The following is a 19,845-nucleotide window of genomic DNA, read 5'->3' as shown; positions in this document are numbered from 1 at the left end:
GAGAAAACCGGAGTGCCGGAGGCTTACCGGAACCCCTCCCCAAGAGAAATAATGGGCCTTATGGGCATTAGTGGAGAGAGAGAGGGCTGGCCTAGGGCAGGCCCCGCGCCCCTCCCCCTCTGGTCTGAATTGGACTAGGAGAGGGGGGCTGCGCCCCCCTTTCCTTCTCCCTCTCCCCCTTCCTTTCCCCCTCCTAGTAGGAGTAGGAAAGAGGGGAGTCCTACTCCTAATAGGAGGAGGACTCCTCCTGGCGCACCATAGAGGGCCGGCCGGCCTCCCCCTTTGCTCCTTTATATACGGGGGCACCCCATAGACACAATAATTGATCATTGATCTCTTAGCCATGTGCGGTGCCCCCCTCCACCATAATCCACCTCGATCATATCGTAGAGGTGCTTAGGCGAAGCCCTGCGTCGGTAGCATCATCATCACCGTTACCACGCCATCGTGCTGACGAAACTCTCCTGTGAACCTTTGCTGGATCGGAGCTCGCGGGACGTCATCGAGTTGAACATGTGCAGAACTCGGAGGTGCCGTGCGTTCGGTACTTGGATCAGTCGGATCGTGAAGACGTATGACTACATCAACCGCATTGTGCTAACACTTCCGCATTCGGTCTATGAGGGTACGTGGACACACTCTCCCCTCTCGTTGCTATGCATCACCATGATCCTGTGTGTGCGTAGGGATTTTTTTTGAAATTACTACATTCCCCAACAATTGAACACTCTACAAATATGTGGGATTATTTTTACCTAAAGTTGACGCTCTTTCAAACCCACTTTCAATATTATTGGAAATAACATATTCATCATAAGGCTTAAATAAATTTTCAAGATCATCAAAAGAATCACCCCAATCATGATCATTACAATAATTAGTGGACATAGCAAAATTTTCATCCCCAAGCTTGGGGTTTTGCATATTATTATCACAATTGACATTAATAGAATTTATAGTAAAATTATTGCAATCATGCTTTTCATTCAAGGAGCTATCATGAATCACTTCATAAATTTCTTCATCACAAATTTCAGATTCACAACTCTCAAGCAAAACTTCATAAAGATAATCTAGCACACTCAACTCACTAGCAATTGCTTCATCATGATTGGATCTTTTAAAAAGATTAGCAAGTGGATGGGGATCCATATCAATAGATTTTTAGCAAGCGAAGATGCAAGCATATAGAAGAAACATGGCAACACAAGCAAACAAAAGATTTGACGAGAAAAATGCGAACGAAAAAGAGGGTGAATAAATTGACATTTTTTTATGAAGTGGAAGAGAGCAAAACGAGAGGCAAATGGCAAATAATGTAAATTGCGAGGAGATGAGATTTGTAATTAGGAACCTGGTATATGTTGAAGATGCTCCCCGGCAATGGCGCTAGAAATTCCTTTTGATGTCGCTTGAAGCTACGCCAGTATTTCCCCGGAGAGGAAGGGATGATGCAGCATAGCGGCGGTAGGTATTTCCCTTAGATATGAAACCAAGGTTATCGAACGAGTAGGAGAACCAAGCAACACAACGTAAATAGCACCTGCGCACAAATAAAAACTACTCGCAACCCGACGTGTAAAAGGGGTTGTCAATCCCTTTCGGGTAGCGGCGCCCCAAGACGGGCGAATAGACGTGAGAGATTGTAAATATTGATAGATCGAACACCAAATAAAATATATTGCAGCAAGGTATTTTTGTATTTAATAGATCTGAAAATAAAAGGCAAATAAAATAGATCACAAAGGCAAATAATATGAGAAAGAGACCCGGGGGCCGTAGGTTTCACTAGTGGCTTCTCTCGAGAAAAATAGCAAACGATGAGTAAACAAATTACTATTGGGCAATTGATAGAACTTCAAATACTCATGACGATATCCAGGAAATGGTCATTACATAGGCATCACGTCAAAGATTAGTAGACCGACTCCTGCCTGCATGTACTACTATTACTCCACACATCGACCGCTATCCAGCATGCATCTAGTGTATTAAGTTCATGGAGAAACGGAGTAATGCAATAAGAACAATGACATGATGTAGACAAGATCTATCTATGTAGAGATAAACCACATCATTTTATCCTTAGTAGCAACGATACATACGTGTCGGTTCCCCTTTTGTCACTGGGATCAAGCACCGTAAGATCGAACCCACTACAAAACACCTCTTCCCATTGCATGATAAAGAGATCAAGTTGACCAAACAAAACCCAAATACCGGAGAAGAAATACGAGGCTATAAGAAATCATGCATAAAAGAGATCAAATAAATTCAAATAGTTTCATGGATATAAAAAAGATAGATCTGATCATAAACTCGAAGTTCATCTGATCCCAACAAACACACCGCAAAAAGAGTTACATCATATGGATCTCCAAGAGACCATTGTATTGAGAATCAAACGAGAGAGAGGAAGCCATCTAGCTACTAACTATAGACCCAAAGGTCTACAAAGAACTACTCACACATCATTGGAGAGGCACCAATGGAGGTGGTGAACTGCATCCGTGATGATGTCTAGATTGGATCGGGTGGTTCTGGACTCTGTGGTGGCTGGAATTGATTTTCGTTGACTCCCCTAGGGTTTCTGGAATATTGGGGTATTTATAGAGCAAAGAGGCGGTCCGAGGGGCACCCGAGGTGGGCACAACCCACTAGGGCGCGCCTGGGCCTCCTGGCGCACCCTGGTGGGTTGTGCTCTCCTCGGAGCACCCCCCAGGCGCAGCCTTGGCCCATTAGGTGTCTTCTGGTCCATAAAAAATCTCCGTAAAGTATCATGGCATTTGGACACCGTTTGGTAGTGATTTTCTGCGATGTAAAAAACATGCAAAAAAACAACAACTGGCACTTGGCACTATGTCAATAGGTTATTACAAAAAATGATATAAAATGATTATAAAACATCCAAGATTGATAATATAACATCATGGAACAATAAAAAAAAATTATAGATACGTTCGAGACGTAACAGGCTCCTATGCGCGTGGACTGCAAGTTTGGTGTCTGGGTGTACTATTTCCTTCCACTGCAAACTGACTCTGTACAACCCTAGGTCCCTCCGGTGTGTATATAAACCGGAGGGTTTTAGTCCGTAGGGATCATCAGAATATTCATAGGCTAGACAACTAGGGTTTAGCCATTACGATCTCGAGGTAGATCAACTCTTGTAACCCTTATAGACACACCGAATATAATCAAGCAGAACGTAGGGTTTTACCTCCTTTAAGAGGGTCCGAACCTGGGTAAACATCGTGTCCCTACTGTCCCTTGTTACCATCGATCCTCAGACACACGGCTTGGGACCCCCTACCCAAGATCTGCCGGTTTTGACACCAACATGGGACTCGTGCATGACCACATCGACATCAGTCGCTGCCCCCTTGTTGGCCTCTGGGTTAGGCGGTTCGGCCTTATCATTGTCATCCAGCTGGATGACCTCAATCACCGCTGCACGAACGCACGGATAGAAGTATCAAGGCGGAGTCAATCGGATGGGACCCAGAAATTCGGGTCAATTGGCATGTCTATAACTTTGGAAGTGGCAACATCAGCCACGTCACCCTCGCCCTGACCCTACTAGGGGGCATTCGGATCGAACGATGTTGTCAACGTCTCGTTGCTGCAGTTGCAAAAACACTCGGCCGTCAGACGAGTGGACATTATACAAGAGGGTGCACCAGCTTCAACACTTACGTAGAAGCCACCGGTACCACCACCTTGATCCTTGGCACAATAGCCTTCTAAAGCTTGACGGTGATTTGCTTGGGCTGCTTCTCAGTGGAGCTCTCCTCCTCCGATCGTCCGTGCTTCAAGTTGTGCGTGGTGTGACCGGAGACGGTCCGTTGTGGAGCACCCCCTGATTGACCACTTGGGTCGTGGTGCGCTTTGGTGCGGGTCTCTCTGGGACCATCGGATGATGGTGAGGACTCGATCTCCTCACCTTCCTTGATGATCTCCTCCTCGTCACTCTCCTCGTCGTCCTCATCACTTGCCTCCGAATACTGATGCTCCATGTCACTTGTCATGTCCTCCGAGGATTTGTTGACCACTAGCACCTGGGAGATCATCTGTTGGAAGCTCTGAGGAAGAAGGCAAAGAGAAGTTAACAACTTCAGAATTCAATGCATAGAAAGAAACCTCTAGACAACGCGACTGATCAAAGATACAGTTACCTCAACTTGCAGGGTGATGACCCACAAGTATAGGGGATCAATTGTAGCTCTTTTCGATAAGTAAGAGTGTCGAACCCAATGAGGAGCAGAAGGAAATGACAAGTGGTTTTCAGCAAGGTAATGTCTGCAAGTGCTAAAATTATAAGTAGCAGAGTAGTTTGATAGCAAGGTAATTTGTGACAAGCAAGTAACGGTAGTAGTAACAAAAGTGCAACAAGGTAGCCTAATCCTTTTGAGGCAAAGGACATGCCAAAACGGTCTCTTATGATAAGCAAACTGTTCTTGAGGGTACACAGGAATTTCATCTAGTCACTTTCACCATGTTGGTTCGATTTGTGTTCGGTACTTTGATAATTTGATATGTGGGTGGACCGGTGCTTAGGTGCTGTTCTTACTTAAACCAACCTCCTACTTATGATTAACCCTCCCGCAAGCATATCCGCAACTACGAGAAAAGTATTAAGAATAAATTCTAACCATAGCATTAAACTTTTGGATCCAGTCGGTCCCTTACGTAATAGCGCATAAACTGGGGTTTAAGCTTCAGTCACTCTCGCAACCCATCATCTAATTGCTACTCCACAATGCATTCCCTTAGTCCCAAATATGGTGAAGTGTCATGTAGTCGACGTTCACATGACGCTAATAAGGGAATCACGACATACATACTATCAACATATCGAACACATATCAAGTTCACATGATTACCTGCAACATGATTTCTCCCGTGACCTCAAGAACTAAAGTAACTACTCACAAATGATAATCATGCTCAATATCAGAGGGGTATTAAATAGCATATTGGATCTCAACATATAATCTTCCACCAAATAAACCATATAGGAATCAACTACACGATGTAATCAACACAACTAGTCACACACAAGCACTAATATATAGTTCCAGTAACAAGATTGAACACAAGAGATGAACTAGGGTTTGAGATGAGATGGTGCTATTGAATATGTTTATGGAGATTGCCCTCCCCAAGATGGGAGAGTTGTTGGTGATGATGATGACGATGATTTCCCCCTCCGGGAGGGAAGTTCCCCCCGGCGGAATCGCTCCGCCGCAGGGCAAAAGTGCTCCTGCCCAAGTTCCGCCTCGAGACGGCGGCGCTCCATCCCGAAAGTCCTCCCCATATTTTTTTTATAGGTCAAAATGACCTATATACCAGAAGAAGGGCACCGGAGGTGGGCCTGGGTGAGCACAACCCACCAAGGCGCGCCTGGGCTCCTTGGCACGCCCAGGTGGGTTGTGCCCACCTGGTGGGCCCCCTATGATAGTTATTTGCTCCAATATTCATCATATATTTGATAAAAAAATCTCCCTGAAATTTTAGCTTGTTTGGAGTTGTGCAGAATAGGTGGCCTGACATAGCTTTTCCAAGTCCAGATTTCCAGCTGCCGGAATTCTCCCTCTTTGTGTATACCTTGCATATTATGAGAGAAAAGACATTAGAATTACTCCAAAAATAATTATTATGGATAAGAACATCATAAATAACAGTAAGAAAACATGATGCAAAATGGACGTATCACGAGGCATCCTTGTTGTACGGAGGTACTCGCCTGGACCCGCGTTGGTTGTCACGGGACGATGTGATGGCCTTGATCTTACTTACCATGGTCTTCTTGTTGAACCCTGCTGGGTGCACTCGGGTAGGGTCATTAGGACCCTCATACATCCACATCAGACACGACCTGTCTTGAAGTGGCAGGATCCGTCAGGCGAGGAAGGTCTCCAGCAGACCCATCCCATTGACCCCGACAAGGGCGTTGGTCAAGATGCCCACATCCACCTTCTCTTCCTTGGTCACCTTGAGGGATGGAGGAACGATGACTCGTGCTCCCGAGTACAGGGGCAGACCATTCGGAGATCCCTCACTAGGGACATCCTTGCGATACAACCAACTATCTCGTCATCCCTTCACCGAGTCGGGAAAGCTCATTTTCGGGAACGCGCTTCGCCCCTGGACCTGTATGCCGAGCCCCCACACAACTAGGTCACATGGATCTTGTCACCATCCAACAGGTCTTTCTTCACGGTCATAGACCGACAAGTGAAGATGTGCTTGAACAACCCCCAACGGGGGTAGCAACCAATGTAGTTTTCGCAGAGAGAGACAAATGCAGACAAATAGATGATGGCATTCAGTGGAAGGTGGTGAAGCTGAGCTCTGAACTAATCCAAAAAAGTACGAAAGAAGGCGTGGGGGCATCAAGAAACCTCACTCGACGTGGGTGATCAGGAGGACACACTCATCCCTCCTGCGACACCAGCTTGATCTCACCAGCCCCCGGCCGCCTCCATCTGTCCTCCAGAATGAGATCGTTGTCCATGAACTCTTGCAGCCGCTTCGTTGTGAGGAGCGAGGGGATCCAATTGCTACCTCTTGAGCATTGCGTTGGTTTTCCATTGAAGAGGAAAGGGTGGTGCAGTAAAGCGACATAAGTATTTCCCTCAGTTTTTGAGAACCAAGGTATCAATCCAGTAGGAGACCACACGCGAGTCACCTCGTACCTACACACACAAATAAGAACCTCACAACCAACGCGATAAAGGGGTTTTCAATCCCTTCATGGCCACTTGCAAGAGTGAGATCTAATAGAGATGATAATAATAAGAAAAATGTTTTTGGTATTTTTATGATATAGATTGAAAGTAAAAGATTGCAAAATAAAATAGATTGGAAACTTGTATGATGGAGAATAGACCCGGGGGCCATAGGTTTCACTAGTGACTTCTCTCAAGAAAGCATAAGTATTACGGTGGGTGAACAAATTACTGTCGAGCAATTGACAGAATTGAGCATAGTTATGAGAATATATAGGTATGATCATGTATATAGGCATCAAGTCTGCGACAAGTAGACCGACTCCTGCCTGCATCTACTACTATTACTCCACACATCGACCGCTATCCAGCATGCATCAGAGTATTAAGTTCATAAGAACGGTATGAAAGGATCGAGAAGAGGTGTCTAGAGGGGGGTGATTAGACACCAAGTGCCAAAAGTTGCAGTTTTTAATATTCTTAAGTTTAAGTGGAGTTTAAGAACAAGTTTAACAAACACAATACATATCAAGCAAGCATGCAATGAGTATGTGAGCAGCGGGAAGTAAAGCATGCAACTTGCAAGAATGTAAGGAGAAGGGTTTGGAGTATTCAAACGCAATTGGAGACACGGAGGTTTTTGTCGTGGTTCCGATAGGTGGTGCTATCGTACATCCACGTTGATGGAGACTTCAACCCACGGAGGGTAACGGTTGCGCGAGTCCATGGAGGGCTCCACCCACGAAGGGTCCACGAAGAAGCAACCTTGTCTATTCCATCACGGCCGTCGCCCACGAAGTACTTGCCTCACTAGCGGTAGATCTTCACGAAGTAGGCGATTTCCTTGCCCTTACAAACTCCTTGGTTCAACTCCACAATCTTGTTGGAGGCTCCCAAGTGACACCTAGCCAATCTAGGAGATACCACTCTCCAAGAAGTAACAAATGGTGTGTTGATGATGAACTCCTTGCTCTTGTGCTTCAAATGATAGTCTCCCCAACACTCAACTCTCTCTCACAGGATTTGGATTTGATGGAAAGAATATTTGAGTGGAAAGCAACTTGGTAAAGGCTAGAGATCAAGATTCATATGGTTGGAATGGAATATCTTGACCTCAAGACAAGTGTAGGTGGTTCTCTCTCAGAAAATGTGTATTGGAAGTATAGGTATGTTCTGATGGCTCTCTCCTAGAATGAAGAGTGGGTGTAGGGGTATATATAGCCTCCACACAAAATCTAACCGTTACACTCAATTTACCAATCTCAGTGAGACCGAAGGGAAAAACTCGGTCGGACCAATTTAGTAAACCTAGTGACCGTTAGGGTTTTCGGTGGGACCGACTAGTTCAACTCGGTGGAACCGATGTGCTAGGGTTAGGGTAAAACCAAAACTTGGTTTGACCGATTACTCAAACTCGGTGGGACCGATTTGGGTAATAAGCAAAACAGAGAGTTGGCCAAGCAAACTCGGTGGGGCCGATTGCATATCTCGGTGGGACCAAAAATATTGCAGTAGGTAACAGAGAGTTTGCAAGCCCATCTCGGTGAGACCGAGATCCCATCAGTGAGACCGAACTAATTAGGTTTCTGGCAGTGGCTATGTTAACTGAACTCGGTGGCTCTGGATAGAAAGAATCAATGGGGCCGAGTTTGACTTTTGGTTTAGGTCATATGTGGATGTGGGAAGGTAGTTGAGGGTTTTGGAGCATATCACTAAGCACTTTTGTAACCCTCCATTAGGGTTGACCCGGCCCCTCCTGGGCGGGTCATACCTGGTAGCTATATCCCCAACATTAGGCCCCAGGTTGACTTGAACTTTGTTCTTTGTCAATCTTCAATACTTAGACGAAATCCATCTTCCTCTGTCTGGAAAAACTCTATAACCCGCCATGACGTCATCTTCTGAAAATATGAAAGCCTGCTATGACGTCATCTTCAATGGATCTTTTATCTTTTAATGTCTTCCGAGAATTGAGGCGTCCGTTTAGCTGGATAATCATTATTTTGGTCTTCCTCAATTTTCGCGCCCACCTGTTCACTTATCCCCTTATAAATAGGCTCGGCCGGTCCTTCTTCTTTCTTCTTCTTCCTTCCATCTTCTCGCTACCTCTCTGCTTCTCAAGCTCTGCCGCTGCCGTAGCACTCACCGTTGCCCTCAATGTCGGCCGCTGCATCACCCTGAGCTCGTCCAGAGAAACGCGGCGACTCTTCGCAGTACATCTGCATTTCGTAAGATCCTTCTTTTTCACGCACTTAGATCTGTATTAGGGTTGCGAGTTCATCGGTGTTCTTCGCTGTTCATCACGGATCTTCTTGTAGTTCTTCCTCCGCAGCCTCTTCTGATCCAAAAAGGAACACATAACTCATGCGGTAGTTGTTTTGTGTCCATTTTTACACCAGTAGATCCCTTTTTCCTGTACAGATGCCTCATTATAACTCACGAACTCATTCGTACTAGATTTTTAGGTCTAGAATATTTTCTTTTCGGAATAGCCATTTGATCCAAAATAATAATGAGAGCTTGGTAAACTTGTTTGTGCCAACACTTAGCCATTTTCTGTTTCTAGCATCCTTTGAATATCTTTAGTCATGGCGGCTTATGACTCCGGCTTTCCTTTATATGTCATTAGCCCTTATTTAAGCCGCCACGATTCATCTGTATCATGATCATGAACCTGTAACTTCATCAAATAAATTGAACCAGCAAATTACTTTCTTTTCAGCTTCCCCTTTTTCATCATGCCGTCAAAAGCACCGACAGTCTGCAACTGGGTCCCCTCCACAGTAACTGAGGATAACTTGAAAGAGTTTGTCACCATTGGATTTTTGCCGGAGAAAAACATTATGTCATATCGTGCTCCTGACCCAGACGGGGAACGACCTAATCCCAAAGATGGTGAAGTCATTGTCTTCACCAACCACATGAATCGGGGTTTTTCTGCACCCGGCTCAAAGTTCTTCAAAGACGTTCTTCATTTTTTCAAACTTCACCCTCAAGACCTTGGACCAAATTCCATATCCAACATCTGCAATTTTCAAGTTCTCTGTGAGGTGTATCTTCAAGAAGAGCGGACTGTGGAACTCTTTAGAGAGTACTTTTATCTGAACTGCCAGAATGAGTGTACCAATGGCCCTAGCTTGGAACTCGATGGAATCTCAATCCAGCGCCGACAGGGCGCCGTATTTCCCTTAATAGTCTTACTGAGTCATCCCAAAGATTGGAATCAGACCTGGTTCTATTGCCAAGATACGTCTCCAGCCAATGAAAAACCACTGCCGGGTTATCGCGCGGAGCGTCTGGATTCCAAGTTTGTGCTCCCTGATAAACTTACTGTTGCTGAACGCAAGAAACTTATTCCATCTATTAAAAGGATTAATGCCTTATTGGGGAATGGCTTAACCGGAGTTGACTTGATCCGTTGCTGGATCTCGTGGCGGGTCATCCCTCTAAGCCGCCGATCCAAATTGATGTATGAGTATGGCGGAGGTCCAAAGGATTCTCTGTGTGATAGCTCTATACAACTAACTGAAGAAGACATTGTTGCAATGTCAACCATCCTTGTGAACGGAAAATATGAGGACTGCAGTAAGGTTGGGTTAAACCCCTTCTGCAAACTTAACCCAGCGCCAGAGGTGAAAAACCCTGACCCCTTTCTCTTTTTGTGTTTTCCTTAGTAGTTTTAAATACTTGCATGACCTTTTATCCTATTTATTTGTTTACATGCCAAATCCAACTTCTGGAAGGCTAAGTATGACCATGAAGCTACCAAGAAGGCTAGAGCCGCCGCCATAGCCGCCAGGAAGACGACCCGGAGGTCCAAGAAGAAAAGGAGCACTACTTCAGACATGTTAAAGCTTGACGATGATACTGAGTCGGAGGTAGCCCTTGACTCCCTTGGCCAGTTTTATTAATAACCTTATTGACACTGACTATTGCCAGGACGACACAGGGGCCAGCCGTAGAAGAAGAGGTAACTATTTCCTCCGACTCAGCCCATTTGCCAAGACATAAACTTCGACTAGTAACCCGGAAAGTAAGGTTTTCGCACCCTTTGGCTTATCTGGACCCTCATTTTATTTTTAAAAAGCAGCAACATGAGAGCCGCCGTCAAGCCTAGAATAATGGCGACGATGAACCGCCTTCCGTTCTACAACAAGCTCCTCAAAAATGCCCGAATGAGGTTTCTTTCATCTTCATCTTTTGCTTTCATTAATGAATCTATTCCCTTGCCTCACTGACTTTATTTTACCTTTTACAGGAGGTTTCTCGCTCTTCTGGCGACTCATCTCAGACTCAGTTTCTGGCTTTCAAAACTGCTCCTGGGTAAGGAAAAATCAGCTTTCCTTTGTATCTTTAAAAACTGCATTCTTACACTAACTATCTCATAAAACTTTTCTTAGCGGCCAAGCCAAATCCAAGAAGGCCAAGGTGATTAAGCCGTCAGAAGACCCGAAGGTTCCTGCACCTGAGCCGGCCATGCCAACTCCTCCCTCTGAAATTGAAGCACCTGAAGACCCGGCTGTTCATACTCAATTGGATCCTCCTGAGTTGTCAGCCGATGAGATCACCCTTAATCCGACTATCATTGAACCATCTAGTTCAGCTAACCCTCCAACAACTTCTGATACTGACGTGTTGATTACTGGTAGCCGATTTGTTGAACCGGGGACCCCCACTGTGTTAGCCCGGCACACTGCTAAGCAAGAAGCCTTGGAGAAGCAGAAAGTGCATTTTGATATCTCTCACTACACTCATGTGAATGCTAGTGACATACTGTCCGGCTATCTCAGTCATGTTCACTCCAGCCGTGAGTCAGAAATTGAGACGATCAAACAATTGCAGCTAAAATATGAGGTATGTTCTCCGGTTCATTTATACTCTGCCAGCCCCCAAGTCTTTAGATGATGAACCTGAATGATCTGTAGACTTTATGATATAAGTTGATACTTTGTCTCTAAGCTTTTCGAAAGTCCAACAAAGTAGTGTAAACTTCACCTGTAGTCCCCAAGGACCGTCTCAATTTATCATAAATGAACCGGTACTTAACTTCATAACTGTCTTTTACTAGTCCCAATAAGTATTGCAATCCGGCTTAATCTTGAGAAACTTTCTGAATATCATGCATTAGCCCCCAAGTGCCAAGTGTTGTTACTTTGTAAAACACTTGGGACTTGAAACATATAAGAATCATAAAAAATTGCTTTGGCAGACATTAGCCCCCAAGTGTCAAGTGGTATTGCGGTGCATAGTACTTGAGACTTGAACCCTTATATATTTTAGTTTTAAGTCTTGACACACGTGTGTATGTTTAGTAGAACACCCTATATGAATTGGGCTCCCAATTAATTGATGCAAAGACCCGACTGACGGATCAAGAGGCAGAAATCAAGACTGCTGACTCTAAATTCCAATTGAGTCTTTCTGAGACAGAAAAATTGAAGACCAGCTTAACTGCAAAAGAAGAAATCCTGGGCCGAAGAAAAGATGTTGCTGATACAACGTGCTGAAACAGCTGAGGCGGCTCTTGAGGAGGTTACCACGGAGCTCACCGGCTTAAAGAACCGGGTGTCTCAAATGGTCTCCACCATCTTTGGTAAGTCATCTGTATTAATCACTTGTACCTTCTTTTGAGCCGGAATATAAGCCGCTTGCTGAGCCTTTGTTTAAAAAACACTCACAGGTCCATGAAGCAAAAATCTGAGCCAAGACAGTATGACCAAATTGAAGGCGGTTTATACCTTGGTGGAGCAATTGTATACTGGTGCTCAACGAGCACTTGCCATCATCTCCCCTGCCAACCAAGGACCCAATCGGTTGATCGATGTCTTGAAGAAGTTATCAATCTTACCTGCCAGGTTTCAAGAGGTCAAACGATCCTGTGCCATAGCCGGAGCCCTGACTGCCTTGAGCCGCTCCAAAGCCTGGGTGCCAGATCTAGACCCGGCGGATGTAGCTAAGGGGTACCCTGCCGTGAAGGAAGACGGGACTCTATTTGAGCAAGATGACTTAATTGCCTGTGTGAGGGGAGTTCGACCTCAAGCTACTATTCTTGGAGATGAGACCAACATCGATAAATATCAGCCGGGTTTTGATATGGAGAATAAGAAGATGGCGACTCCCTCTTATAAGGTGACAAATCTTATCCCGCCGGTTCGTCAACAAACTTTTGCCCCGAAAGTTGATCCGGCCAACCTGATTGATGATGAAGCAGAGTTCATTGCTCTGAACGGCTTTGACTGGTCCAATCCCAGCTTCCAATCAGTAGAAGGAGGTGAACCGGCGAGGGGAGAGTCATGACCATCTTGTGGGCTTTCAAAGCCTTGTAATAGATTTAGCTTGAAATTGTATGTGTTGCTTATGCCATCGCACACAAAATGTTGCATACTACTCTTTGCCAGTACATCTTTGATTATATCAGCAATGTTTTAACTTTGCTCCTACAAAAAGTGAAAGAGTTGGCCTAGCGGTTTAACACCAGATGGGTCAAAAGCACCCGGTATATGTCTTGTCATATTGGAAAAGATAAACAAGGCTAAAAACCTGTTCGTGAACAACACTATCATACCTGTGTTTCTGGACTGCCGGTTTTCATGATCCAATCTTTTTTGAGAAGTCAATGCTTCCATATACCTGATGACTATCACGCCTTGGCGGCCTATTGTCAAATAGTCAAGCCAGCTTAAATAAAAACCATACTGATAGTTTAGATTTGAGACAATAAAAACCAGTAAGACAAAATAGCAGATTTAAAACAACATAAATTTGGGGGTTTCTGATTCGAATACGATTAGTAAACCGGACCAAAGGGGTTAAGCTAAGATTCGAATACGATCATATAGCCCCCAGTGGCTTTGGCGTTGCGCCGATCAAGAGGGTACCGACAGCTATGATCTCTTTGGTTCGAATACGACCTATGTTTGAACAGGAAGCCCCCAAATGACCTTGAGAGGTTTTTAACGACCCTGATTCGAATACGATCCAAGTCGGACCCAAAAGGGGTTAAGCTATGATTCGGATATGATCAAGAAGCCCCCTAGTGAGTTTGGCTTTGAGCCGATCAAGAGGGTTACGCCAGCTATGTTCTCTTTGGATCGAATACGACCTATGTTTGAACAGGAAGCCCCCAAGTGATCATGAGGTTTACAGCTAGATTCGAATACGATCATAAGCCGGACCAAAAACGTTAAGCTAGATTCAGATATGATCAGCTCCTTAATAGTCATTTAAATAATGAAAATAGTAAAGATATATGATCTTTGAAGAGGAAAAAGACATAGGTCCTGCTTTATACTTATCATAATATATACAACGTCAAAGTATGTACATGACGAGAGCCGGTAGCTCAGATGTAGTATGGCCGAAGCTGAGCAATGTTCCACGGCCAGCGGGTCTCCTCCTCCGACTTACGTGAATCTTTGTGCTCTCGAACGTCAATGAGGTAATATGACCTGTTGTTTAAATTCTTGCTGACCACAAAGGGTCCTTCCCAAGGCGGGGATAGTTTGTGTGCATCCGACAGATCATGGATGAGATGGAGCACCAGGTCACCTTCTTGAAAGGTCATGGATTTAACCCGGCGACTGTGATAACGACGTGGGTCCTGTTGCTAAATTCCTGATCGAGCCGCCGCCAAGTCTCTCTCCTCATCTAACAAGTCAAGTGCATCCTGTCGGGCTTGTACATTATTAGCTTCAACGTAAGCCACCACGCGAGGCGAGTCATGACAGATGTCACTAGGCAGCACCACTTCCGCTCCATAAACCATGAAGAAAGGTGTATAACCTATAGACCTGTTAGGAGCGGTGTTGATACTCCACAACACCGAGGGTAATTCCTCTACCAACAACCCGGCATCCGTTGTAAGGGAACCATAAGCCGGGGCTTGAGACCTTTTAAGATTTCCTTATTTGCTCTCTCAGCCTGACCATTAGATTGAGGGTGAGCTACGGAAGAAACATCAAGCTGGATGTGCTCACATTGACAAAACTCCTCCATAGCACCTTGGGACAAATTAGTGCCATTGTCAATGATAATGCTGTGTGGAAAACCAAAGCAAAAAATCACCTTTTTCATGAACTGAACCGCCGGGCTGCATCACACTTACTCACTGGCTCTGCCTCAACCCATTTTGTGAATTTGTCAACTGCCACTAAAAGATGTATCTTTTTATCCTTGGACCTTTTGAAAGGTCCAACCATGTCGAGCCCCCAAACTACAAACGGCCAAGTGATTGGAATCATTCGCAACTCTTGAGCCGGCACATGCGCTCGTCGTGCAAATTTTTGACATCCATCACACCTACTGACCAGATCCTGTGCATCAGCGTGAGCCGTTAACCAGTAAAAACCATGATGAAAATCTTTGGCCATAAGAGACTTTGACCCGGCGTGATGACCACAATCCCCTTCATGGATCTCACGAAGTATTTCTTTACCTTGTTCAGGAGAAACACAACGCTGAAACGCTCCAGTGACGCTGTTATGATACAACTCTCCGTCAGAAATCGTCATTGACTTGGACCGCCAGGTTATCTGTCGGGCCAGGGTCTTGTCCTCTGGCAACTCGCCCCGGGTCATGTAAGCCAGGAACGGTACTGTCCAATCTGGAATAACATGAATAGCCGCCACTAACTGTGCCTCCGGGTCAGGAATGGCCAAATCTTCCTCTGTAGGCAACTTAACAGACGGGTTATGTAAAACATCCAAAAAGGTGTTAGGTGGTACCGGCTTACGCTGAGATCCCAACCGGCTTAAGGCATCGGCCGCTTCATTCTTTCTGCGGTCAATGTGTTCCACTTGATAACCCTTAAAATGCCCCGCAACAACGTCGACCTCGCGGCGATAAGCCGCCATGAGAGGATCCTTGGAATCCCACTTTCCTAACACCTGTTGAGCCACCAAATCTGAATCGCCAAGGCACTGGACCCGGCTCAGACTCATCTCTTTAGCCATTCGAAGACCATGGAGCAAGGCTTCATATTCTGCTGCGTTTTTAGTACAAGGAAACATCAATCTCAACACATAACAAAACGTGTCCCCTCGAGGAGAAGTTAAAACAACTCCAGCCCCCGAGCCTTCCAACTGTCTGGACCCATCAAAATGAATCGTCCAATATGTGTTGTCTGGTTTCTCCTCTAGCATCTGCAACTCTGTCCAGTCGTTAATGAAGTCAACCAGCGCTTGAGATTTGATCACAGTACGTGGAATATACTTCAAACCATGAGGCCCAAGTTCAATAGCCCACTTGGCGACTCGTCATGTGGCTTCTCTATTTTGAATGATGTCTCCTAGAGGAGCATAGCTAACCACAGTGATTGGGTGACCCTGAAAGTAATGTTTGAGCTTCCGTCTTGCCATGAACACCCCGTAAACGAGCTTTTGCCAATGTGGATATCTTTGTTTAGATTCAATGAGCACCTCACTGATGTAGTAAACCGGCCGTTGAACTGGATGTTCCTTTCCAGCCTCCTTGCGCTCCACAACAATAGCCACACTGACAGCACGTGAGTTAGTAGCTACATATAACAACAATGGCTCTTTCTCAACCTGTTGGGGATATAGCTATCAGTTATGACCCGCCCAGGAGGGGCCAGGTCAGCCCCAATGGCGGGTTACACAAGAAGCCCAGTAAACATTAAGATTATCAACTGTTATAGAAGGCCCAAAGGCCTAGAGGCGGCTTAAGGCCCAATATTACAAACCATCGTATGTAAGGGAAGACTTGTAAAGAAAGGCATGTAAAGGAAGTCGCCGAGCCAGACACGATTATGAGCCGGCCGGGACTCTGTAGGCCACCAGGCGTCAACCCGTGTATATAAGGGGATGATGTAAAACCCTCGATGCGACTATATCTCCCGCGTGTCGAGGCACGACTTAGAGGCATAATTGCATTGAAGGCATATGTCGCAAGTTAGGCAATCTTCACAACATCCCATGTAATATGAATAATAAAGGGGAGATAACATAGTTGGCTTACACTCGCCACGTCAATCAAGTACATAAATAAAATTACATCATCCAAACACTCATGGCCCGACTACGGCGCTAAAATAAAAGAGAACCCAACATTCGACAACGGTCCCGTTCACCCCCTACTGGGCACCACTACTGATCATCGGGGAAGGAAACATAGTAACGTTGAGAGTCTTCGTCGAACTCCCACTTGAGCTCATACGCGTCTGCTGGAGCGGAATCATCAAGCCCTGCATCTGGTGTAATAGTAATCTGTGAGCCACAGGGACTCAGCAATCTCGCACCCTCACGATCAAGACTATTTAAGCTTATAGGTAAGGCAAGGTAAATATATATGTGGAGCTGCAGCAAGCGACTAGCAAATATGGTGGCTAACTTATTCGCAAAAGAGAGCGAGAAGAGGAGGCAAAGCACGAGCGAGAAACTAGAGAACAACCTGCGCAAACATTACTCCAACACCGTGTCCACTTCCCGGACTCCGCCGAGAAGAGGCCATCACGGTAACACACTCAGTTGATTCATTTTAATTAAGTTAAGGTTCAAGTTATCTACAACCAGACATTAACAAATTCCCATCTGCCCATAACCGTGGGCACGGCTTCCGAAAGTTCAAATCCCTGCAAGGGAGTCCCAACTTAGCCCATGACAAGCTCTCGCGGTCAACGAAGGAATAGACCTCCTCCCAAGATGTTCCGATCAGACTCGGTATCTCGGTAATTCAAGACACTTCGACAGGTTAAAACAAGACCAGCAACCCCGCCCGAATGTGCCAACAAATCCCGATAGGAGCTGCACATATCTTGTTCTCGGGGCACACTCAGATGAGCAAGACGTCGGGTAGGCCAGCCCAGAGTTGCCCCTGGTAGCCCCGGACATCGCTCAGTTGGATCAACACTCAGAGGAGCACTGGCCCGGGGGGGCTAAAATAAGATGACCCTTGAGTCTGTAGAACCCAAGGGAAAGAAAAGGCTAGGTGGCAAATGGTAAAACCAATGTTGGGCATTGCTGGAAAAGCTTTAATCAAGGCGAACTATCAAGGGGTTCCCATTATAACCCAACCGCGTAAGGAACGCAAAATCCGGGAACATAACACCGATATGACGGAAACTAGGGCGGCAAGAGTGGAACAAAACACTAGGCGAGAGGCCGAGCCTTCCACCCTTTACCAAGTATATAGATGCATTAAGATAACAAGATAATATAATGATATCCCAACAAGTAAATAAATGTTCCAACAAGGAACGGCCTCCAATCTTCACCTGCAACTAGCAACGCTATAAGAGGGGCTCAGTAAAGCGGTAACATAGCCAATCAACGGTTTGCTAGGACATGGTGAGTTAGAGGTTTGACATGGCAATATGGGAGGCTTGAAAACAAGTGGTAGGCATCGTAGCATTGGCATAGCAAAAGAGCGAGCAAACTAGCATAGCAAAGATAGTAGTGATTTCGATGGTATGATCATCTTGCCTGCACAGTTGTCAGAGTTGACTGGATCCTCAAAAGCAAACTCAACGGGCTCCTCATTAGCGAACTCGTCTCCCGGCTCTACCCAAACTAGAAAAACAAGCAACAAGGACACAATCAACCACGTGCAAACTCAAACAACACAATGCAAATATGATATGCTATGCGGGATGCGATGCGGGATGCAAAATGCAAGATATGACAGGAAAAGCATGAAGCTGGCCTCAACTTGGAAATCCAAGTGTGCCACTGGAAAGATGGGATGGAATCGCTTGAAAACGATATAAAGAACGCCGGAATCGGAGTTACGGTTTGGAAATGGCAAGCGATTCAAAAATGACAACGGTCTGCGATTTACAGCAAGTAGCCATCTAAATGCAATGAGATGAACATGCTACCGCACCCAAACATGACAACAAAATACATGGCAGGGATGCATTCAAGATGCTTAACAAAAGTCTAGCACTGAGCTACGGCCAATTCATCCATTAACAGGGTCAAACAAGCATGGCAAAACTGCATATGGTAAACAGATCTCAGACTTAGTGAAATTAACACTTGTCTGGATTTTTAGATCAGGTAGCCCTCTTCGGAGAAACAAAACTACATGCTACAGGATCTGAACATGGCAAAGTAAAGCATGGCATCGAGCTACTCAAAGAGCTTAACAAAAGTCCCTTAGTGACCTTGAGCCAAAAGGGATCAGAAAATACAATTGCAAGCATGTGAACATAGCAAAAACATAATCAGTTTTCAGACTTAGTGAAAACTGACACATGCTGAAATATAACTCAAGTAGGCATGTTTACGAGCTCGATGCACTCACTACGGTGCAAGTCATGGCAAGACAAGCATACATCCATCAAGAAGGCACAAAATGCAAGCTAGACATGACAAGAACAATAGCATAGCATGCACAGATCAACTACAACATCGCTGGCAAAATTGCAAACAAGTTGACAATCTGCCCAGATTCACAAAGTAGCAAAAGTAGAGCTCGACTGACTCAAGCTAGGGTGCTCCATAATTGCAAAAAAAGACATGGATGGATAGAGCACTATAATATTAACAAAACATCCTGACTGATCATCCTCAAAAGAGGCACGGATCACTAGGAAACAACATGAACATATGGCATCATGAGATAAACAGCTCCAGGACTTAGTGAAATTGCTAAGTCCCTGAAAACAGAATTAGCAAGTGCACCACTTTGCAAGCTTGCACAAGTCACCACACACATCACAAAAATACATGGGTTGCACCTCTGGAAAGATGACCAAACCCTTAACTAAACACATGTAGAGCATCAGGGCATATCATGCACACATCAATCATGGCAAAAAATGACAAAAACCTAAATGGAGCAGCAGATCTGACAATTATCTCAAGTAGCCCTCTTCCAACAGCATTTAGGGCATCAAGATGAACTCAAATGAAAATGATGTAATGGAATGAAATTATGTACTCTCTGAGATGAACATTTTGATATGCTATATGCCTGAATCGGAGCTACGGATGCGAAGTTACGGAGCTACGAACATGAGCACTTGGAATGAAAATATCAGGGACTTGGAAAAAAACAACCCTCAGATCTAGGGTTTGACCGGCGCGCGAACCGAGGCGGCGGCGGGCACTGTTCACGGCTGGCGGATCCGAGGTCGCCAGCGGCCGGTGAGGGC

The sequence above is a fragment of the Triticum aestivum genome, chromosome 5A (assembly GCF_018294505.1).
Source record: "Triticum aestivum cultivar Chinese Spring chromosome 5A, IWGSC CS RefSeq v2.1, whole genome shotgun sequence".
Lineage (NCBI taxonomy): Eukaryota > Viridiplantae > Streptophyta > Magnoliopsida > Poales > Poaceae > Triticum > Triticum aestivum.
The sequence above is the reverse complement of the archived record's forward strand: the minus strand, read 5'-3'. Positions refer to the sequence as shown.